The following is a 24732-nucleotide window of genomic DNA, read 5'->3' as shown; positions in this document are numbered from 1 at the left end:
TGAAGTCCAGAATTATGACGCCTCCAGCTTTGCTTTTCTTTTTCAAGATTCTTTGGCTCTTCAGGATCTTTTGTGGTTCTATATAAATTTTAGGATTGTTCTAGCTCTGTGAAAAGTGAAGTTTATGTTTTGATAGAGATTTAAAAATATGTAGATTTCATTGGATAATATAAACATTTCAGGAATATTTTTTCTTCCAATCCATGAGCAGCATTGAATGTCTTTCTATTTCTTTGTGTAATGTTCAATTTCTTTCATCAGTGCTTTACAGGTTTTAGAGTACAGGTCATTCTCCTCCTTGGTTGTTTATTCCTAGGTTTATTATGGGCTTTGGTAAAATTAGAAATGGAATTGACTCCTTGATTTTTTGCTGCTTCATTATTGCTGAAAAGAAATGCAACAGATTGGGATGTCTTGGTGGCTCAGTGGTTGAGCATCTGCTTTGGGCTCAGGGAGTGATCCTGGAATCCTGGGATAAAGTCCCACAGCAGGATCCTCATGGGAGCCTGCTTCTCCTTCTGCCTTGTGTCTCTGTCTCTCTCTCTGTGTGCCTCATGAATAAATAAATAAAATCTTAAAAAAGAAATGCAATTGATTTCACTATGTTGATTTTGTATTCTGTGACTTTACTGAATTCATATATCTGTTCTAGCAGTGTTTGGGTGGAGTCATTCAGGTTTTCTATTTAAAAAAAGTATCATGTCATCTACAAATAGTGAACATTTTACTTTTTCCTTGCTTATTTGGATACATTTATTTTGTTGATCTTGTTTGACTGCTGTGAGTAGGACCTCAGTACTATGTTAAATAACACTGTTGAGAGTGGACATCCCTATCTTTTTCCTGAATGTAGAAGAAAATGCTCCAAGTTTTCCCCATTGAGGATGATATTACCTGTGGGTTTTCATACATACTCTTTATTTTAATTGAGGTATGGTCACTCTAATCATATCTTATTGAGGGTTTTTATTTTTTAAATCACAAATGGATGTTGTAATTCGTCAAATGCTTTTTCTGCACCTTTTGAAATGATCATATAGTACTTATCCTTATTTGTATCACATTGAATGCTATTGTGAATATTGAACCACCTTGCAACTCAGGAATAAACCCCGTTTGATCTTGTAAATGATATTTTTATTATATTGTTGGATTTGGTTTGCAAGTATTTTTGTCACATTTCACAGTTTTTAAAGTTTTTATTTAAATTCCAGTTAATATACTATAAACTTAGTCTCAGACGTACAATTTCATGACTCAACATTTACATAGAACAAACAATGCTCATTATAAGTGCACTTCTTAATCTACATGACATATTAATCTATCCCTACACCAATATCACTTCTGGTACCCATCTGTTTGTTCTCTATGGTTAAGAGTATCTTCCTTGGTTTACCTCACTTTTTAATGTATTTGCTCATCTATTTTGTTTTTTAAAGTCTACATATTAGTGAAATAATATGATATTTGTCATTCTCTGATTATTTTGCTTAGCATAATACTGTCTAGCTATATCTGTGTTGTTGTAAATGGCAAGATTTCATTCTTTTTGATAGCTAGGTAAGTAATGTTTGATCCTCTCTGTCTCTCTGTCTCTCTGTCTTTCTGTCTCTCTCTCTATCTATATATATATCATATCTATATCTATATCATCTATATCTATATCTATATATCTATCTATATGTCATCTCCGTTTATCCATTCATCAGTCGATGGACACTTGAACAGTTTGTATTTTGGCTATCATAGATAATGCTGCTATAAACATTGGGATGCACCACTTCCTTTTATCCATTCATCAGTCAATGAACACATAAGCTGTTTCACAATTTGGCTATCAAAGATAATGCTGCTATAAATATTGGGAAGCATATATCTCTTTGAATTAAGATATTTGAATTCTTTGGATAATTACCCAGTAGAGCAATTGCTGGATATTATGGTAGTTCTATTTTATCTCTTTGAGGAATCTCCATAGTGTTTCTGCAGTGGCTTCATCAGTTTGCATTCTCTTCAACAGTGCAGGAGGGTTTCCTTCTCCCAATATCCTCATCAGCACTTGACATTTCTTATGTTGTTGATTGTAGCCATTTTGACATGTGTGAGGTGATAGTTCATCATAGTTTTTATTTCCCTAATTAACAGTGATATTGGGTATCTTATGTCTGTGAGCCATCTGTTTGTCTTCTTTGAAAAAATGTTTATACATGTCTTCTGTCCATTTTAAACTGGGTTGTTTTTTCGGTTGTTGCATTTGATAAGTTCTTTATGAATTTTAGATACTAACCCTTTATCAGATATGTCATTTGCAAGTATCTTCTACCATTCCATATACTGTTGTTTAGTTTTGTTGATTATTTTTTAGCTGTACAAAAGGTTTTTTTATTTTGATGAAGTCTCAATAATTTATTTTTGCTTTTGTTTCCCTCGCCACAGGAGACCTATCTAGTAAGAAGCTGATATAGTCAATATCAAAGAAGTTACTGCCCATGTTCTTTTCTAGGATTTTAGTGGTTTTCTATCTCACATTTAGGTCTTTAAACCATTTTAAATTTATTTTTGTGAATGGTGTAAATAAGTGGTCCATTTTCTTTCTTTTGCTTATTGCTGTTTAGCTTTCCCAACAGTATTTGTTGAGACTGTCTTTTTCCATTGGATATTCTTTCCTGCTTTGTTGAATATTAGTTGACCATATAGTTGTGGGTTCATTTTTGGATTTTACATTCCATTACACGGATCTCTGTGTATATTTTTGTGTCAGTACCATACTGTCTTGATCATTGTAGTTTGTAAGGCTTGAAGTCCAAAATTGTGATGATTACGGCTTTGCTTCAGTTTTTTTCAAGGTTGCTTTGACTATTCTATGTCTTCTGTGGTTACATACAAATTTTAGGATCGTTGGTTCTAGTTTTGTGAAAGATGCTAGTGGTATTTTTAAAAAATAGTTTATTTATTCATGAGAGACACACAAAGAGAGGCAGAGACAGAGGCAGTTGAAGAGGCAGGCTCCCCATGAGGAACCCGAAGCAGGACTCAATCCCAGGACCCCAGGGTCATGATCTGAGTCGAAGTCAGGTGCTCAACTACTGAGCCACCCAGCTGCCCAGATGCTAGTGGTATTTTGATAGGGATTTTATTAAATGTGTAGATTACTTTGAGTAGTATAGACATTTTAAGAATATATGTTCTTCCAATCCGTGAGCTTGGAATAGCTTTCTCTTTGTGTAATGTACAATTTCTTTCACTGGTGTTTTATACTTTTCAGAGTATATTTCTCTCACTTCTTTGGTTAGGATTATTCCTAGGTATCTTATGGGTTTTAGTGAAATTATAAATGGGATTGATTCCTTAATTTACCTTTGATCAGTTTTATTACTGATGTATAGAAATGCAACAGATTCCAGTACATTGACTTTGCATCCTGCAACATTATTCAATTTGTTGTCAGTTCTTACAGTTTTGTGGTGGTATCTTTCAGGTTTTCTATATGGAGTATCAAGTCATCTGTAAATAATGGAAGTTTTACTTTTTCCTTGCAGATTTGGATGCCTATTATTTCTTTGTGTTTTCTGATCACTAAGGTTAGGACTTTCAGTACTATGTTAAATAACATAGTTGTTAAATAGTTACATAGTTAAATAACAGTTGTGAGAGTGGACACCACTGTCTTGTTCCTGACCACAGAGGAAAAACTCTCAGATTTTTCAATGGAGGATGTTATTAGCTGTGGGTTTTTCTTATTATGTCCTTTGTTTTATATTGAGTTATGGTCCATCTCACTCTACTTTGTTGAGGGTTTTTATCATGATTTAATGTTGTACCTTGTCAAATGCTTTTTGTGCATATATTGAAATGATTGTATAGTTTTTATCTTTTCTCTTAAAAATTATTTATTTATTTATTTATTTATTTATTTATTTATTTATTTGACAGAGAGAGAGAGAGAGAGAGAGAGAGAGAGCAAGCAGTAGGGATGGGCAGAGAAAAACCACTGTTTTCTTCTTAATTGCTTAAATGATCTATCCACTGATGTGCATGAGATGTTAAAGTCCTCTACTATTATTGTATTACTAGCATTTAGGTTTTATAATGTTCAGTATTAATTGTTTCATATATTTGATGCTTCCATGTTGGTTGCATAAACATTTATAATTGTTAGATCTTGTTTGATTGTCTTCTTTATTCTCATATTGTGCCTTTATTTATCTCTTGTTATGGTCTTTGTGTTAAAGTCTAATTTTTCCAGGGGGATGCCTCAGGGGCTCAGCTGTTAAGCATCTGCCTTAAGCTCAGGGCATGATCCTGGAGTTCTGGGATCAAGTCCCACATCAGGCTCCCTGCATGGAGCCTGCTTCTCCCTCTGCCTATGTCTTTGCTTCTCTCTCTGTGTGTCTCATAAATAAATAAAATCTTTAAAAAATAGATAAAATCTACTTTTTCCAATATAAGTATTGCTACTCCAGCTTTCTTTTGACATCCATTTGCATTACATGATGTTTCTCCATCCTCTCACTTTGAATCTGCAGGTGACTATAGGTCTAAAATGAGTCTCTTATAGGGAACATATTAATGGTCATTTTTTAAATTCCTTCTGATACCTTATGTCTTTTTTTGTTTCTTTCTGTGTTTCCTTTTTTTACCGTCTATCTTTTGATTGAAGAACTTAGTCCATTTACATTCAAAAAATATTGATATGTATTTATTGTCATTTTAATACTGTTTTGACTTTGTTTCTGGAAATTTACTCTTATCCCTTCTTGATTTCATTATTTTTTATCTCTCCTTTCCACTCAGAATCCCCTTAAGTATTTCTTGCAAGGCTAGTTAAGTTGTCACATTCTCCTTTAGTTCTTGTTTGTCTGGGAAACTCTTATATCTCCTTCTATTCTGAATGATAGCTTACTAGATAGAGTGTACTTGGCTGCAGATTTTCCCATTTAGAACTTTGAATATATAATGCCACTACTTCTGGTTTTCAGAGTTTTTGTTGAGGAATATCCAGCTAGTGTTATGGGTCTCCCTTTCTAAGTTATGAATTTTTTTGTCCTACTACTCTTAAGATTTTTTTATAATTCTATTTTTCAAATTTAATTGAAATATGTCTTGATGTTGGCCTACATTTCTTGATTTTGGGGGGAGTTCTCTGTACCTCCTGGATCTGGGGGTCTATTTCCTTCCCTACTCTAGGGAAGTTTTCAGCCATATTTTTTAAAAATAAATTTTCTGCCTCCTTTTCTTTCTGTGCTTCTTCAGGGATACCTATATTGATGTTATTACATTTGATGGAGTCACTAAGTTTTCTTTCCTTTTTTTTCTTTTGAAGATTTTATTTATTTATTTATTTATTTATTCACGAGAGACACAGAGACAGAAGCAGAGGCAGAAGCAGAGTGAGAAGCACGCTCCTCATAGGGAGCCTGATATGGAATTCCATCTCTAGATCTGGATTTACGCCCTGAGCCAAAGGCAGACACTCAACCGCTGAGCCACCCAGGCATTCCATCACTAAGTTTTCTAAGTCTTTTCTCGTATTCCATAATTCTTCTATCTTTTGACAGCTTCATTATTTTCCATTATTCTGCCTTCTATATCACTAACTCATTCTTATGCTTCTTCCAGCCTGCTGTTCATTGCTTTAAGATAGTTTCCAATTTTGTTTATTTAATCTTCATCTGTGACCCATTATTTTTTAGCTATTTTATCTCTGTAGTAAGGGTTTATTTATTTTTTTTGTAGTAAGGGTTTAATTCATATCTTCTATTCTTTTCTCAAGCCCAGTGAGTATCCTGATGATTGCTGTTTTAAATTCTCCTTCAAGAATATTATATCTCTTTTACTTATATTTGTCTGTGGCTGTATCTTGTTAATTATTTGGGATGAATTCCTCCATCTTGGCATTCTGTCTAAGTCTTTGCCTTCTTTTCTGTGTTAGAAAAGGCAGTTATGTCTCCTGATCCTGAATGTAATGGCCTTATGAAGAAGTCATGTACTGTCCAGGAACTGCTACATCAGGGAGAGACTCTGGTGTGTGCTGTATGGACTCTACACTTGTGTTTTGTGCGCTCTATCCTTCAGTCCAGTTTTCTGAGAGACTCTCCTTGACTGCTGTGGGCAGTGTTTGGTCCATAGCCTGAATGCAGAAAGTTTTAACTAGGTGTGCTCTGATATGCTTTTGAAATGAGACATGATACTACTTCCACTAGAAATGAAACCCTGCAAAACTCTTGCTGGGAGACCTGGTGTGATTTGTTCTGGTCTTCTGGTTGATTGGCCTGCTATGCTGGGACTGAGGCAAGCTTAACTGAGAAAGGTAGTCCCAACAGAGTACAGGGGTGTGGGGCTTAGTGGAAGAAAGTTAGGCAGCCTGTGCTCAAGCTGGGCTGCTTCTCATAAGTGGCTCTGTGTTTATGCTGAGTGCAGGGAAGGGAAATGGCACTAGCCAGGTCTTTTGTTTCTGGAGATGCATCTGTCAATGCTCCTTTCATGAAAGGCCTCTGAGAAAAGTGAATAATCAGCCTCCTGTGTGCCCCAGGCACTTTATAGATTGGTTTCCAAGCTGTGTGGCCCCAGTTTTTGTTGTTGTATTGTTTTGTTTTTTTGGCCAGCCTTATTGCTAGGAGAAGCACAGTGCCTTTTGGGCTCTATCCCAGCCAAAACCACCCACCTTTAAAACTAAAGGCTTTCAGCCCCATCTGTTGCAAAAATTCACAAAATTCAACCCCTCTCATTTTCCATCAATGGCTTTGAGGATATGTTCTCTTTGTGCATTGCCCTGTGTTTTCCACTCTCTCTCACCCTTCTCTTGACCACAACTCCCTCGCCTCTGCATAACCTATGATCCATTTCTTCCCTAAAGCACATCTCCATGATTGCTAACCTCTTCAATATGGCCTCTTATCTCTCTTTAGTTGTGTACTTTTTTCTGTCAGTCTTCAGGTTGAATTATGAAGCACTGAGGGTACCTTGAAAGATATTTAGTTGTGTTCATTGCATGAGATGAGTCAAGGGTCACTCACTCCCCCACCATCTTCTCTCTCCTTAGGTTTAATTTTTTTATATCATATTTCATTTGGAGATCAACAAGTATATTTAACATAATATATTGATAAATTGCTTGTTTAATTTTTGGTTTATAATTATACTTGCTCAACTACTGAGATAGGAATAGTTTCTTAAATTTAGACATAAGCTAGATACCCAGTTTATAACTGCTGTGAATATGAGCAATTTTTTGGGTATAATCTCATTTAATACTTTCCTGATTCTGGATGGTACATTATATTAATAGAGAAATAGTTCCCCAAGTTAGTCATGTCTATTGATGAATTAAGAAATGTATCCTACTATTTATATATTTGCTCAAATTTCAATTATACATAGTTTTATAATGAATTATCTGTGGTGAATTTATACTCTGTCTGAAAACAAATTTATCAGAAAATAATTCTTTTATAAGCATATGGGCTATAGAAAGATACAACACTTTCTATTGTCTCAGGCAAAGTACAATGTTTTGTAGTTTACATATATATAGATAATCTATAATGCCTTTAGATAACAGGAATTAAAGAGGACAACACTGGTAACACCCTTTTTGAACTTGGCCACAGAAACTTCTTGCAAGATACTTCTATGAAGGCAAGGGGAAAAAAAGCAAAAATGAACATATGGGACTTAAGATAAAAAGCTTCTGCACAGCAAAAGAAAAGGTCAACAAAACTAAAAGACAACCTACAAAATGGGAGAAAATATTTGTAAATCACCTATCGAATAAAAAGCTAGTATCCAAGATCTATAAAGAACTGATTAAACTCAACACCCAAGAAACAATTATACAACATGAAAATAGAATTCAGTGACTCCATGAAATATAATAATATAAGAGGGCCAGAAGAAGAAAGAGAAAGAGGAACGAAAAACTTTACTGAAGAAACAATAGCTGAATTCTCAATGGGGAAACACTGGAAGCCTTTCCCCTAAGAACAGGAACAAGACAGGGATGTCCACTCTCACCCTTGCTGTTCAAGATGGTACTAGAAGTCCTATCCTCAGCAATCAGGCAGCAAAGAGAAATAAAGGCATTCAAATTGGCAAAGAAGAAGTCAAAATATCCATCATTGCAAATGACATGTTATCATACATAGAAAACCCAAAAGATGCCACCCCAAGATTACTAGAATTCATACAGCAGTTCAGCAATGTGGCTGGATACAGAAATCAATGCAGAGAATTCAGTGGCATTTCTATACACTAACAGTGAGACTGAAGAAAGAGAAATTAAGGAGTCAATCCCATTTACAATTGCATCCAAAAGCATAAGATACCTAGGAATAAACCTAACCAAAGAGGTAAAGGATCTATACCCTAAAAACTATAGAACACTTCTGAAAGAAATTGAGTAAGACACAAAGAGAAGGAAAAATATTCCATGCTCATGGATTGGCAGAATTAATATTGTGAAAATGTCAATGTTACAAAGGGCAATTTACACATTTAATGCAATCCCTATCAAAATACCATGGACTTCTTCAGAGAGTTAGAACAAATTATTTTAAGATTTGTGTAGAATCAGAAAAGACCCCGAATAGCCAGGGGAATTATAAAAAAGAAAACCATAGCTGGAGGCATCACAATGCCAGATTTCAGGTTGTACTAGAAAGCTGTAGTCATCAAGACAGTGTGGTCCTGGCACAAAAACAGACACATAGATCAATGGAACAGAAGAGAGAATCCAGAAGTGAACCCTCAACTTAATGGTCAACTAATATTCGATAAAGGAGGAAAGACTATCCATTGGAAGAAAGGCAGTCTCTTCAATAAATTGTACTGGGAAAAATTGGACATCTGCATGCAGAAGAAGGAAACTAATATATATATATATATATATATATATATATATATATATATATATAACTCTCTTTCACCATACACAAAGACAAACTCAAAATGGATGAAAGATCTAAATGTGAGACAAGATTCCATTAAAATCCTAGAGGAGAACACAGAAAAAACCCTTTTTGAACTCGGCCGCAGTAACTTCTTGCAAGATACATCCACAAAAGCAAAAGAAACAAAAGCAAAAATGAACTATTGGGACTTCATCAAGATAAGAAGCTTTTGCACAGCAAAGGATACCGTCAACAAAACTAAAAGACAACCTACAGAATGGGAGAAGATATTTGCAAATGACATATCAGATAAAGGGCTAATTTCCAAGATCTATAAAGAACTTATTAAACTCAACAGCAAAGAAACAAACAATCCAATCCTGAAATGGGCAAAAGACATGAACAGAAATCTCACAGAGGAAGACATAGACATGGCCAACAAGCCCATGAGAGAATGCTCTGCATCACTTACCATCAGGGAAATACAAATCAAAACCACAATGAGATACCAACTCACACCACTGAGAATGGGGAAAATTAACAAGGCAGGAAACCACAAATGTTGGAGAGGATGCGGAGAAAAGGGAACCCTATTGCACTGTTGGTGGGAATGTGAAATGGTGCAGCCACTCTGGAAAACTGTGTGGAGGTTCCTCAAAGAGTTAAAAATAGATATGCCCTACGACCCAGCAATTGCACTGCTGGGGATTTACCCCAAAGATAGAGATGCAGTGAAATGCCGGAACACCTGCACCCCGAAGTTTCTAGCAGCAATGTCCACAATAGCCAAACTGTGGAAGGAGCCTCAGTGTCCATCGAAAGATGAATGGATAAAGAAGATGTGGTCTATGTATACAATGGAATATTATTCAGCCATTAGAAATGACAATTACCAAACATTTGCTTCAACGTGGATGGAACTGGAGGGTATTATCCTGAGTGAAATAAGTCAATCAGAGAAGGACAAACATTATGTGGTCTCATTCATTTGGGGAATATAAATAATCGTGAAAGGGAATAGAAGGGAAGCAGAAGAAATGGGTAGGAAATATCAGAAAGGGAGACAGAACATGAAAACTCCTAACACTGGAAACGAACTAGGGGTGGTGGAAGGGGAGGAGGGCAGGGGTGGGGGTGAATGGGTGACCAGCACTGAGGGGGGCACTAGACCCCCCATTTTGATGAAGTCATAAAGTCCCTTCACGTTCAGAGTTACTATTGAAAGATATGAGGATAGTGTCATCATGATATCTATTCAGTCCTTGTTTTTGTGGTTTGTTCCACTGGACTTCTTCTTAAAAGGGAATTTTAAGAGTCCACCTTAACATTTCTTGCAGAGCTCGTTTGGAGATCATATATTCTTTCACTTCCTGCCTGTCTTGGAAGCTCTTTATCTTTCCTTCCATTTTGAATGAAAGCCTTGCTGGATAAAGTATTCTTGGTTGCATGTTCTTCTCATTTAGGACCCTGAATATATCCTGCCAACCCTTTCTGGCCTGCCAGGTCTCTGTGGAGAGGTCTGCTGTTACCCTAATACTCTTCCCCATAAAAGTCAGGGATTTCTTGTCTCTTGGTGCTTTAAGGATCTTCTCTTTATCTTTGGAATTTGCAAATTAACTATTAAATGTCGAGGTGTTGAACAGTTTTTATTGATTTTAGGGGGGGGTGGATCTCTCTATTTCCTGGATCTGAATGCCTGTTTCCCTTCCCAGATTAGGAAAGATTTCAGCTATGATTTGTTCAAATACATATTCTGGACCTCTGTCCTTTTCTGGGGAACCCCTATTAAATGTAGGTTTTTCTTCCTCAGGCTGTCATTTACTTCCCTTAATCTATCCTCATGGTCTTTTGATTGTTTGTCTCTTTTTTCCTCAGTTTCCCTCTTTGCCATCAACTCGTCTTCTATGTCACTCGCTCGTTCTTCCACCTCATTAACCCTCGTCGTTAGCACTTCTAGTTTGGATTGCATCTCATTCAATTGATTTTTAATTTCTGCCTGATTAGATCTAAATTCTGCAGTCATGAAGTCTCTTGAGTCCTTTATGCTTTTTTCTAGAGCCACCAGTAGCAGTATAATAGTGCTTCTGAATTGGCTTTCTGACATTGAAGTGTAATCCAAATTTTGTAAGTCTGTGGGAGAGAGGGCTGTTTCTGATTCTTTCTTTTGAGGTGAGGTTTTCCTTCTAGTCATTTTTCTCAGTGAAGAGTGGCCAAATCAAGTTGTATTGGGAAAAGGAGAAAAAGAGAGGAGAGAGAGAAGGAAAGAAAAGAGAAAAGGAAAAAGGAAAAAGGAAGAAAAAAAAGAAAAGAAGAAGAAAAAGAAAAAAAAGGGTGGGGGAAGCAAATAGAAATCAAAAAGAAAAAACAAACAAACAAAAAACAACAACAACAAAACAACAAAAACACGGGGGAGTATCTTCTGATTATGTATACTTTAAGTCCCTTACTGGGATCCCTGGGTGGCGCAGCAGTTTAGCGCCTGCCTTTGGCCCAGGGCACAATCCTGGAGACCCAGGATCGAGTCCCATGTCGGGCTCCCGGTGCATGTTTCCTGCTTCGCCCTCTGCCTGTGTCTCTGCCTCTCTCTCTCTCTCTCTCTCTCTCTCTCTCTGACTATCATAAATAAATAAATAAGTAAATAAATAAATATACCTTTAGAGAAAAAAAAAAAGTCCCATACTTCCCCGGGAACTTGTCCCTCTGGTCTTCTGGGGGAGGGGCCTGTTGTGCTGATTTTCAGGTGTTAGCACTTGGGGGAGCTGCTCTGCCCCCTGACTGGTGCAGGGCTCAGTGGGGGTTGTTTACGAGGCCCCAGGAGGAACAACCACAGTGGCCCGGCCAGCTCTGGAGCCCTGGATTCATCTCCCGCAGTAACTACAGAGCTCTCAGTCTGCAGGGGCCTGGAAGCTCCGGGGGCGGGCCGCTGATCTGCTCAGCTCGGGGCAGGAGCCTCCTTGCTGTCCTGGGCCCTCCTGGCCTCTGCCTGTCCAGGGGGTAGGTCGGATCCTAGGCTGTGTCCCCAGCGCCCAGTGCTCCCGGGCTTGCGCTGTTGGATTCGCGCTCTTGGCAGGCAGCCTCTTCCCCGCGGAGCCTCTGTCCAAGCCCCTCTGAGCTGCTCCGGGCGTCAAGCCATGCGCACTGCAGCCCTTTAGGGAGCCCCGGGGCGCAGGTGTCTGTTAGTGACCCAGGGAGCCTGAGGGCCTCCCAGCCCTCCTGCAGTCCTGCACTAACTCCCTGTGAGCCCCTTTCTGTCCGGGAAGATTGGTGAAGCTCCTGCTTCTCCCTGACAGAGCTTTCCTGTCATGGGGGCACTCGCCCAGGCCTTAGCCCACCTACTCGCGGGGCCCCTCCCCTTTGGATGACTTTTGTTTCTTTATTTCTTTTTTCTAGGGCTTCTTACCTTGATAGAAGCGTGAACTCTTCTCACTGTAGCATTCCAGCTGTTATCTCTTTAAATCTCAGGCCGAATTAGTAGATTTTTCAGGATGATTTGAAGGTTATCTAGGTAATTTGGTTCGGACAGGTGACTTGGGGACACTACTCTTTCGTCATCTTGCCCCTCCCTCAAGAGCACTTCTGAAAGAAGTTGAAGAAGACACAGAGATTGAAAAATATTCCATGCTCATGCATTGGAAGAATTAGTATGGTGAAAATGTCAATGCTACCAAGGGAAATTTACACATTAAATGCAATCCCTATCAAAATACCATGGGCTTTCTTCAGAGAGTTGGAACAAATCATCTTAAGATTTGTGTGAAATCAGAAAAGACACCGAATAACCAATGGAATATTGAAAAAGATAACCAGGCTGGGGGCATCACAATGCCAGATTTCAGGTTGTACTACAAAGCTGTGGTCATCAAGATAGTGTGGTACTGGCATAAAAACATACAGATAGATCAATGGAACAGAACAGAGAACCCAGAAATGGGCCCTCAAATCTATGGTCAACTAATACTCGACAAAGCAGAAAAGACTATCCACTGGAAAAAAGACAGTCTCTTCAATCCATGGTCCTGGGAAAATTGGACAGCCACATGCAGAAGAATGAACCTAGTTCATTCTATTACACCATACACAAAGATAAACTCGAAATGGAGGAAAGATCTTAATGTGAGACAAGAATCCATTATAATCCTAGAGGAGAACACAGGCAACACCCTTTTTGAACTTGGCCACAGCAACATCCTGCAAGTTATATCTAAGAAGACAGGGGGAAAAAAGCAAAAATGAACTATTGGAATTTAATAAAAATCAAAAGCTTCTTCACAGCAAACAAAACAGTCAACAAAACTAAAAGACAACCTATAGAATGGGAGAAGATATTTGCAAATGACCTATCAGATAAAGGGCTAGTATCCAAGATCTATAAAAACTTATGAAACTCAACAGCAAAGAAACAAACAATCCAATCATGAAATTGGCAAATGACCTGAACAGACACTTCACCAAAGAAGAAAGAAAACATACAGATGTCCAACAGGCACATGAGAAAATGCTCCTCATCACTTGACATCAGGGAAATACAAATCACAACCACAATTAGATACCACCTTACACCAGTGAGAATGGGGAAAATCAACAAGGCAATCAAATCAAATCAATCAAAAAAACAACTAATGTTGGAGAGGATGTGGAGAAAGGGGAACCCTCTTGCATTGTTGGTAGGAATGTGAACTGGTGCAGCCACTCTGGAAAACTTTGTGGAGGTTCCTCAAAGAGTTAAAAATAGATCTGCCCTACGACCCAGCAATTGCACTTCTGGGGATTTACCCCAAAGATACAGATGCAATGAAATGCCGGGATACCTGCACCCCAATGTTTATGGCAGTAATGTCCACAGTAGCCAAACTGTGGAAGGAGGCTCAGTGTCCATTGAAAGATGAATGGATAAGGAAGATGTGGTATATGTATACAATGGAATATTACTCAGCCATTAGTAATGACAAATACCATTTTCTTCAACATGGATTGAACTGGAAGGTATTATGCTGAATGAAGTCATTCAGGAAGGACAAACATATGGCCTCATTCATTTGGGGAATATAAAAAATAGTGAAGTGGAATAAAGGTGAAGGGAGAGTAAATTAGTAGGATTAATTTAGTAGAGAGTTAGATTCCTAACTCTGGGAATCAAACAAGGGGTTGTGGGTGGGGAGGTGGGCAGCGGATTGGGTGACTGGGTGACAGGCACTGAGGGGGGCACTCTGCGGGATGAGCACTGGGTGTTATGCTATATGTTGGCAAATTGAAATCCAATAAAAAAAATTAAAAAAAGGAATTGTGTCTCACCTACAAAGTATATGCTGAGATTATATTTTGAATCATGAAAACTGCTTTCACAAGAGAAATCAATTACCAAAGTATTGATTTTGTTAATTTGCCATTTACAGGTGACAAAGAATGGCTAAATGTTTCAAAATTCTAATGGAAATCTTCAGGCCATTGTGTGAAATCAGAACAAGTTTTTGTTTGCTTTTAAAGAGAATTCCACCTAAGGTTAGAGAAGCCCACAGTAAACATAATTTTAAATTGTCAAAATCTGAAATGTTTTACTTTTAATACCAAGAACATGACAAGGATACTCACTCCCGTCACATCTATTCAACATAGTACAGGATTTCTAGCCAGAGCAATTAGACAGAAAAAAAAAATAAAGGAATTAAATCAGAAAGGAAGAAGTTAAATTGTCTTGGCAGGTGACAGGAAATTTTATGTTAAAAACCCTGAACACTCTACCAAATAGTGTTAGAAATAATAAAAAGTTTTAGTAAAGTTGCAGAACACAAAATCAACATAAAAAATCAATGGTGCTTCTATATATGCTATCAACAAACTATCTGAAAGTTAAAAAGAAAGCAAGGCTATGTGTGTAGCCAAGATGGCAGAGTTAGAAGTACCCTGAGCTCCCTCTATATCATGTTTACAATTGAATAACATCTACATCCAAGTCAATAAACCAGAGAGCAACCCAAAACCTGTCAGGACTAACTCTACAACTAAATATAGAGAAGAAGCTGCATCTGAAAGTTTAGGAAGGTCATAAATGTAGAGGGTGGCTTCCAACAGGAGGGGTGGATCTGCACAGGTAGAAAGGGCAGAGAAATGGGCCCTTGTACCAGGGAGCTCACATAGGGAAGACTAATCCCCACAACACTTATCTTGAAAACAAAACAAACAAAAATAGACGAAAAAAAAAAAAAACCCACCAGAGGTCCTGAATTGCACGAGTTTGTAAAACCAGTGGGACATGGAACCCAGAGTTTAAAATTCAGCACACTCAGCATTTGGTGAGCTAGGAGGACAAATGATAGCCAGATCAGTGCCCTTAAAGAGACAGCAGACTGTAAAGAGAAGCAACACAGCACAAAACAAAACAAAAAACCCACCAGGTTACACAATACCATTGGTAGACAGGAGATAATTCTGTGTATAATTACTTCAGAGCATATTAGGGGACTTCTTTGAAAATGAGGGAGCTAGCATGCATCATTTCCCTCTCTCACCAGCCTCCAACCCTGGCATAAACAGAGACAACTATAGGAGATAGAGCTGCACAGACACTTGTAGTATAGACCAAGGGCTCATGGCAAATCTTGTTAAAGCTGCCTGTGTGCTCAGCCCAGCCTCCGTGTACACAATTGTGTTTCTATGCCCCACCAGGCTTCATTACAGTACCTAGCCACTTCCTCTCACACACCATCTCACACCAGGTCCAGATGCAAGGTACCTAGTGGTCACTGTCCACCATGATCCAGGCCGCCCTGGCACACATCCCCCAGGTGCTACAGAGCTTCAGAAGATCAGGCACAAGACTAGTGGCACAGTGCAAATTTTGGTACCACTCTTACCCAGTTCCTATGTTCCAGAGTAGTATTGCTCCCTCAAAGCTAGCCTGGCTGGGTCTCACTAACACCACAGAGAGCAAAGAACAGTCCATAACAGGCAGGAATTCAGTGCAGATGACTGCACTTAAAAGACAAGTGACTCAGACACAAAAGCAGAGTGTGAGCAACTCATATAGTATACTCCCCTGAAGTGCCAGGTACTGGTGAAAAGAGTACACCATGCTGCAAGGCATTCCATGACCTCCTTTTCATAAAGTTACTACATTCAAAAATATAAGATGTGACTGACTTTCTAATATACAGAAAGAGACACAAAGAGGCAGACATAAGGAGGAGACAGAGAAATGTATTCCAAATGAAATACAAGGCAAGGTTATGGCCAGAGATCAAAGAGAAACAAATATAAGTAACATCCTTCATAGAGAATTTAAAAAAAATAATCATAAGGACACTCATTGGATTTGATGAAAGAGTGAAATACATGAGTGAGGCCCTTAATACAGATATAAGTAATAACATAGCAGAGAAAAAAATCTCAATATACAATATGAAAAACATGTTTGGTGGCATGAATAGCAGGATGGAAGAGTCAGAGGAAAAACTTAGTGACCAAGAAGACAAAGTAATGGATAGTAATCAATAAAAGATAGAAAAGTGAATTATGCAAAGCAAGAATCATCTAAGAGACATCAACGACTCCACCAAATGTAATAGTATCCATATTATACTAGTCCAAAAAGAAAAGAGAGAGAAAGGAGTAGAGAATTTATTTGAAGAAATAATTGTTGGAGGTGGGGCAAGATGGCGGAAGAATAGGGGTTCTCATCTCACCAGGCCCCACCAACTTACCTAGTTAACTTTAAAATTATCCTGAACACCTATGAATTTGACCTGAGATTTAAAGCGAGAACATCCAGAATGCCAGAGAGAGCAGGGTTTTCGCTTCTAGCAAGGGAGGAAGGTGGAAAAAAATAAAATAAAAAAGAATCAAGTTGGGGAGAGGCACCGAGAGGAGCTGGGCTAAAGCCAGCTGAGAAAGCCTCCAGGATAGAAATCCCAGGTGGGAACTTTAACTTCTGCACCATATTCTTCCTGGACAGAAAAGCCCTTGTCAGGGAAATCAGGTGAAATCGAAGGAGGAGCAGTGAAGCCTCCAGTTTCCCAGAGTCACTAATAGAGGAAGTGCGTCTTGGGAAAAGCACGCCACCAAGTAGACTAATCTCAGTAAAGGGCTAGAGCGGGCACCCGGCCAGGTATCTGGGAGAAGCCAGTTGGATAGATAGGTGGATCCAGATGGAGGTGTCTGTGCCCTACTGCCTTTGGATCCGCGTGCTGTTGGAGCACAATTCCAGCAGCACAGGTCCCCAGATCCCAGGGTTCCCAAGCAGACAAAGACGAGGATCCTGCACTCCTGCTGGGACAAGAAGAAGCAGGGATGGTGAAGGACAGGGAGGACTCTCTTGCTGCTGGGCACCCCCGAGCTGTGCTCATCAGTGCATGCGTGCCGCCCCAGGAGCATCTAGGCCACTGTGGACAGGGAGATTGCATTAGTTACTAGCAGGGACTTAACTCCAGAGCTGGAATACTGGCTGCCGCCAGTGTTGTTTTTCTCCTTGTTTCACCTTGTGTCTGTGAGATCCGGGGCACCAGGGAACAGAGGCCTCATGGGGTAAGCAGAACACGCTGAGCCCAGCATGAGGCAGGGGGTGGGGCATCGCTGCCCAGGCATGGACATGAGAATAAGCACAGCAGGCCCCTCCTCTAGAAGACCAGCTGGAAGAAAAGGGGAAGAGCAATTTCATGACCAAGCAGTGCTGGAAAGCTCCAGGGGAGGTCGAGGGATTTATAGCGTATAAAACTAGAGGTCCTCCTGCTTTTATTTCCTTTTCCATTACAACTTGTTCTTATATCAGACTAAAAATTTCCTTTTTTTTTTCTCTTTTCCCACCTTAACTACAATATTTTACCACCCCTTCATTTTAAAGTTTCTTCCTTTCTGGCTTTCATATTTCTACAATTATATGTCTCAGAGATATTTTCCACTTCTAGATTCCCTTCAACATAATCACTTAATTTGGGGGAGATATACAAGATATGTGTTTGTGTGTGTGTGTGTGTATGTGTGTGTGTGTGTGTGTGTGTGTGTGTGTTGTTTTCTTTGCCTCCTTTTGTTCTACAATGGCAGAATTTAATACCTTCTAAAATATGACCCACATGCAACCAGAACCAAGTGGTATACTATACTACTTCATTTTGAGATATTATGTTATCTCTTCATTCCCATTCTGCCCCCCTCTTTTATCTCCCTTAGGTTTTCATGGTGAATGTTGGGCTTTCTACAAGTATTTCTGGTTTATATAAATTAGGGACAGATCATCTTCTAACACACAGAACTTAATAGACTCAGAAACAAGAGGATCACCCCCTAGGACCCCTCAGGTACATGACATTCTCTCTCCACTAAAGCTTTATCACCTCCACGATCTGCCAGTCCCCTTTTTCTCTTCTTTTACCTTACTTTTGTTTTTGGTTTTTTTTTTTTATTATTTTTTCTCTTTTATTTTATTTCTTCTTCTTTGGGATTCTTGGCATTTTGTTTTTTATTACTTGTCTTAAAATATGTTTTTCACTTTAGTGGTGTTTTTGTTTCATATCATTCTGATAAATATTTTCATTTTCTGGTCTCTGACCTCATCAGAATCATCTAGGGTGAAATTAACTTAGGTCATGGTTGATATTCCTAACTCAGCTTGCTTATACAGGCACTGTACTGAGCAAAATGACTAGAAAGAAGAAATTACCACAAAGTAAAGACTTAGAAACAGTATTCTTTGCCACAAGTTACAGAATATGGATTACAATTCGATGTCAGAAACCCAATTCAGAAACACATTTATAAAGCTACTGGTGGCTCTGGAAAAAAGCATAAGTATTTAGGAGACTTCACGACTGCACAATTTAGATCTAATCAGGCAGAAACTAAAAATCAATTAAATGAGATGCAATACAAACTGGAGGTCCTAACAATGAGGTTTAATGAGGTGGAAGAAAGAGTGAGCAACATAAAATACAAGTTGATAGCAATGAAGAAACCTGAGAAAAAATTAGAAAAACAATTAAAAGACCAAGAGAAAAGGTTAATGGAAATAAATGATAGTCTCAGAAGGAAGAATCTATGTATAATTTGGGTTCCAGAGAGCACCAAGAGGGACAGAAGGCCAGAAAGCATATATGGACAAATTATAGCTGAGAACTTCCCTAATTTGGGGAGAGGAACAGGTATTCAGATCCAGGCGATAGAAAGCCCCCCAAAACCAATAAAAACCATTCAACACCTCGACATTTAATACTGAAATTTGCGAATTCTAAAGATAAAGAGAAAATCCTTAAGGTAGTGAGACACAAGATTCCAAACATATATGGGGAGAAATATGAGATTAACAGCAGACCTCTCCACAGGGACCTGGCAGGCCAGAAAGGGAAGACAGGATATATTCAGGGTCCTAAATGAGAAGAACATGCAACCAAGAATACTCTATCCAGCAAGGCTCTCATCTCTATCTTCAAGGTAGGCAGAAACTGAAGATTCTGTGACCACCAAACCAGCTGTGAAAGAAATATTAAGGGGGACACAGTAAAAGAAAGAGGAAGCCCAAAGAAATAATCCACAAAACCAAGGATGGAATAGGTATTATGATGGCACTAAATTCATATCTTTCGATAGTTACTCTGAACGTGAATGTGCTAAATAATCCCATTGAAACACGCAGGATTTCAGACTGGATAAAAAAGCAAGACACAATATGTTGTCTACAAGAGACTCATTAGATGTAAGGACATCTCCAGCCTGAAAATGAAAAGGCAGAGAACCATTTACCATTCAAATGGTCCTCAAAAGAAAGCTGGGGCAACAGTCCTCATATCAGATAAGTAAGTTATCACAAAGACTGTAGTAAGAGATGAAGAGGGACACTGTATCTTACTTAAAGGGTCCATCCAAGAAGACGTAAAAGTCATGAATATTTATGCCCCTAATGAGGGAGCTACCAAATATATCAATGAATTAATAACAAAACTAAAGATATACTTAGATTATAATACACGAATAGTAGGAGTCTTCAACACAGCACTTTCTGCAAATGACAGATATTCTAAGCACAAAATCATGAAAGAAACAAGAGCTTTAAATGATACAATGGACTAGATGGATTTCACAGATATATACAGAACTTTGCATCTGAATACAACAGCATACACATTCTTCTCAAGTACACATGGAACTTTCTCCAGAATAGACCACATACTGGGTCACAAATAAGGTCTCAATACCAAAGGATTGCATTTGTCCCCTGCATATTTTCAGACCACAATGCTTTGAAACTTGAACTCAATCACAGGAAGAAATTTGGAAGAAACTAAAATAAGTGGAGGTTAAAGAGTATCCTGCTAGAAGATGAAAGGGTCAACCAGGAAACTGGAGAAGAATTAAAAAGATTAATGGAAACAAGTAAGAATGAAGATACAACCATTCAAAATCTTTGGGGTACAGCAAAATTAGTCCTAAGAGGTAAATGCATTGCAATACAAACATCCCTCAAAAATTGGAAGAAACTCAAATACACAAGCTAACCTCACACCTAGAGAAACTGGAGAAAGAACAGTAAAAAAAACCTACACTGAGCAGAAGAAGAGAATAAAAACTCAAGGAGAACTCAATGAAACAGAGACCAGAAGAATTTTACAACAGATAAAAAAAAAAAAAAAAAAAAACAGGAGCTGGCTCTTTGAAATAATAAGATAGATAAACCATTAGGCAGCGTTATAAAAAGAAAAGAGAAAAGACTCAAATTACTAAAACCATGAATGAAAAGGAGATATCACAAACAATACCAAGGAAATACAAATGATTTTAATAATGTATTATGGGCAGCTAAAAGCTAATTAATTACACAATCTAGACAAAATGGATGGATTTCTGGAAAACCACAAATTACCAAACTAGAACAGGAAGAAATAGAAAACCTGAACTGAACAGGCAAGTAACAGTGAGGAAATTGAAGCATTCATAAAAACCTCCCAAGATACAAATGTCCAGGGCCAGATGGCTTCCCAGGAGAATTCTATCAAACTTTTAAAGGAGAAATAATATCTATTTACCAAAGCTGTTCCAAAAGTTAGAAAGGGACAGGATACTTCCAAAATCTTTTCATGAGGCCTGCATCACCTTAATTCCAACACCAGGCAAAGACCCCACCAAAAAGGAGAATTATAGACAAATATCCCTGATGAACAAAGATGCAAACATTCTCAACAAGATACTAGCCAATAGGATCCAACAGTACATTAAGAAGATTATTTACCATGAAAAAGAGGGACTTATTCCTGGGAAGCAAGGCTGGTTTAATGCTTGTAAAGCAATCAATGTTATAGATCATATCAACAAGAGAAAAAACAAGAACTCTATGATCCTCTCAATAGTTGCAGAGAAAGCATTTGACAAAATACAGCATTCATTCCTGATCAAAACCCTTCAGAGTGTAGGCATAGAGGGAACATTCCTCAGCATCTTAAAAAGCCATATACAAGAAGCCCACAGCAAATATCATTCTCAATGGGGAAACACTGGGAGCCTTTCCCCTAAGACCAGGAACAAGACAGGGATGTCCACTCTCACCACTGGTATTCAACACAGTACTACAGTCCTAGGCTCCCCAAAAAGACAACAAAAAGAAAAAACGGCATTCAAATTGAGAAAGAAGAATGCATGTATTGCGATGTATTTCCCCCTCAGGACTGCTTTTGATGTATCCCAAAGATTTTGAACGGTTGTATCTTCATTCTCATTAGTTTCCGTGAATCTTTTTAATTCTTCCCTGATTTCCTGGTTGACCCTTTCATCTTTTAGCGGCATGTCCTTAACCTCCACGTGTTTGAAATCCTTCCAAACTTCTTGTGATTTAATTCTAATTTCCTTAACCTCCACGTGTTTGAAATCCTTCCAAACTTCTTCTTGTGATTTAATTCTAATTTCAAAGTTGTTTGGTCTGAAATTATGCATGGGACGATCCCAAACTTTTGCTATCAGTTAAGACCTTATTTGTGACCCAGTATGTGGTCTTTTCTGGAGAAAGTTCCAAGTTTGGATTAAAGTTTTGTGAACATCTCTGAAATCCATCTAGTCCAGTCTATCATTTAAAGCTCTTGTTTCTTTGCAGATGTGCTTTGAATATATGTGGATTGTAGAGAATGCTATATTCAAGCCACTGAGTATAAGTGTATTATTATCTAAGTATGTTTTTACTTGGTTATTAATTGATTGATATATTTGGCAGCTCCCACATTCAGGGCACAAATATCCATGATTGTTAAGTCCTCTTGTTGGATAGATCCTTTAAATATGATATAGTGTCCCTCTTCATCTCTTACTACAGTCTTTGGGAATAACTTTCATTTATCTGATATAAGGATGGCTACCCCTGCTTTCTTTTGAGGACCATTTGAATGGTAAATGGTTCTCTAACCTTTTATTTTCAGGCTGTCCTTATGTCTAAAATGAGTCTCTTGTAGATAGCAAATAGATGGGTCTTGCTTTTTTATCCATTCTGAAACCCTACACCTTTTGATGGGGTCATTAAACCCATTCACGTTCAGAGTTACTATTGAAAAATATGAATTTAGTGTCGTCATGATACCTATTCACTCCCTGTTTTTGTGGATTGTGTCCTTGGACTTCCTGTTTCTTTTACAGAGTCACCCTTAATATTTCTTGGAGAACTGGTTTGATGTCACATATTCTTTCATTTTCTGCCTATCTTGGAAGCTCTTTATCTCTCATTCTATTGTGAATGAGAGCCTTGCTGGATAAAATATTCTTGGCTGCATGTTCTTCTCATTTAGGACCTGAATATATCCTGCCAGCCCTTTCTGGCCTGCCAGGTCTCTGTCGAGAGCTCTGCTCTTAATATAATATTTCTTCCCATAAAATTTAGAGATTTCTTGTCTCTTGCTGGTTTAAGGATCTTCTCTTTCGCTTTGGAATTTGCAAGTTTCACTAATAAATGTCTAGGTGTTGAGCGGTTTTTATTTATTTTAGGGGGGGGTATCTCTCTACTTCCTGGATTTGAATGCCTGTTTCCCTTCCCAGGTTAGGAAAGTTCTCAGCTATGATTTGTTCAAATACATATTCTGGACCTCTGTCCCTTTCGGCGCCCTCAGTAAACCCAATTAAATGTATATTTTTTCCTTCTGAGGCTGTCATTTATTTCCCTTTACCTATCCTCATGATCTTTTAATTGTTTTCCTCTTTTTTCCTCAGTTTCCCTTCTTGCCATCAACTTGTCTTCTAGGTCACTCGTTTTTCTACCTCCTTAACCCTCGTCATTAGGACCTCCAGTTTGGATTGCATCTCATTTAATTGATTTTTAATTTTGGCCTGATTCGATCTAAATTCTGCAGTCATTAAGTCTCTTGAATCCTTTATGCGTTTTTCTAGAGCCACCAGTTGCTTTATAATTGTTCTTCTGAATTGGCTTTCTGACATTGAATTGTAATCCAAATTTTGTAACTCTGTGGGAGAGATGATTGTTTCTGTTTCTTTCTTTTGAGGTGGGTTTTCGTTCTAGTCATTTTGCTCAGTCCAGAGTGGCCAAAAACAAATCGTACTGGAAACAGGAAAAACAAAAGAAAAAAAAAAAAAAGGCGGTGAAGAAACCAAAGAAAACAAAAAACAGGGGTGTATCCGCTGGTTCTATATATTGTAAATCCCTCAACTTACCGTGGAACTTTCCCGTGCTGCTGGTCAATATCTTGCTTTTCCCCTGTCCTTCTAGCTGGTGTTCTGGGGGTGGGGCCTGCTGTGTTGATTCTCAGCTGTGTGCACCTGGGGGAGCTGCCTGGCCCCCTTCCAGGTGCAGGGCTCAGTGGGAGCTGTTTATCTGTGAGGCCCCTGCTCAGTCCCAGGTACCAGGTGACACCAGGAGGTATAACAGCTGTGGTGTCGGCCAGCTCTCCATTTCTGGAGTCAGCTCCCGCAGTAACTACTTCAGCTGTCAGTCTACAGGGGCCTAGATGCTCCGGGGGCAGGATGCCGATCTGCACAGCTCCGGGCCACCCAGTGGCAGGAGTAACCTTGCTGTCCTGCATCTTCCTGGCCTCTGCCTGTCCCGGGGGAAGCGCTGGATCCTGGGCTGGGTCCCCCAGTGCCCTGGACTCTGGGGCCTGCATCGCTGTGATCATGCTCCTGGGGCCATGCAGCCTGCTCAGCATGGAGCCACCGCAGGAGCCGCCGCCTGAGCTGCTCCTGGGCCCCAGCCGGGTGCCTGTTCCAGGCCTTTAGGAAGCTCCACCCAAGGTGTGTGGTGCGCTCTCCTCTGGGTCACAGTTTCTCTGTTAGTGCCCCTGGGAGCCTGAGGGCATCCATGCCCCTCCTGGGATCCTGCCCGAGCTCCCTGAGAGCGCCTTTCCTTCCGGGAAGATTGATAAAGCTCCTGCTTCTCAGGGACTGGGCTTTCCTGTCCTGGGGGCACTCGCCCTAAGGCCTTATCCTGGCTCCTCGCAGGGCCTCTCCCCCTTGGATGCTTTTTTATTTCTTTTTTTTCCATCTTCCTACCTTGGTAGAAGCGCAAACTGTTCTCATAGCATTCCAGTTGTTTTCTCTTTAAATCTCAGACTTATTTCGTAGGTTTTCAGGATGATTTGAAAGTTATCTTGGTAAGTTGGTGGAGACAGGTGATTTGGGGACCCTACTCTTCTGCCATCTTGTCCTGCCTCTCTATCCAGAGTTTTCAAGAAAAAAAGAGATAGGACCTAAATAAATAAAATCAATTTAGAGATGAGAAATAACTACCAACTCCACAGAAATACAAAAAATCACAAGAGAATGTTATGAAAAACTATATGCCAGCAAATTGGACAGTCGAAAACTAGATACATATGGAAATATATAAAACATCAAATATAGGAATATGGAAATGACCAAAACTAAAACAGAGCTA

This window comes from Vulpes vulpes, chromosome X (genome assembly GCF_048418805.1).
Source record: "Vulpes vulpes isolate BD-2025 chromosome X, VulVul3, whole genome shotgun sequence".
NCBI lineage: Eukaryota > Metazoa > Chordata > Mammalia > Carnivora > Canidae > Vulpes > Vulpes vulpes.
This window is presented reverse-complemented; position numbering follows the sequence as displayed.